Source organism: Heterocephalus glaber, unplaced genomic scaffold (assembly GCF_053883595.1).
Source record: "Heterocephalus glaber isolate CG9 unplaced genomic scaffold, H.glaber_assembly_v1.0 deba00001561, whole genome shotgun sequence".
Lineage (NCBI taxonomy): Eukaryota > Metazoa > Chordata > Mammalia > Rodentia > Bathyergidae > Heterocephalus > Heterocephalus glaber.
In genome coordinates this window covers 13,567,098-13,567,782 of record NW_028258349.1, presented here as the reverse complement: position 1 = coordinate 13,567,782, position 685 = coordinate 13,567,098, and positions in this window count along the sequence as shown.

Here is a 685-nt window from a genome sequence, read left to right as displayed (position 1 = left end):
TAAAAATCGAACCAGAATTTGAATCCCTCTCCTGCAATTTGATTTACCTAAGCCTTAGTTTATCATGCACAAAACAGGGCTTATTGTGAGGCTCAAATAAGATTCTGAGTATGTCCATTTTAGTGTACTGGGAATGGCTGGCTGGAGCCCTGGAACCTCAAGAAAGTTTGTGGACACCCTAGGAGTAGGAAGGACAGTTCAAGGACAGGGCCAGCAAGAACAAAGAAAGAATTAGGCTAGAGCATGAAAAAGGGACTTAGAAGATTTGGGCATAAGGCAGAGTCCTGAGGGAGGTGTCGGATTCCAGGAAAAGGCTTGGGAACTCAGGAGATCAAAAGCCTAGGAGTACTGGCAATAAACCTTGGAGCAGGAGTCAGATCTCAGAAGAGGCATCTACAAGTCCAAAGGGAATACTTGGAGTTGACAATGTGGAAAAGCTTGAAAAAAAAAAAGAGTCCAGGAAACATGCCCAGAGCTTAGAGAAGGCATAAGAGCCCAACAGAAGCAGATTTGAAGTTGGAGGAGCCTATAGGCTGGGGATATAGCTCAGTGGTAGAGCATTTGTCTAGCACGTGTGAGGCCTTGGGTTTAATCCCCAGCACTGACAAAAAACAAACAAACAAAATGAATAAACCTCTGTTTGACCTAAGGTTTGGTGTGATTGGACCCAGACTGGTACATGATA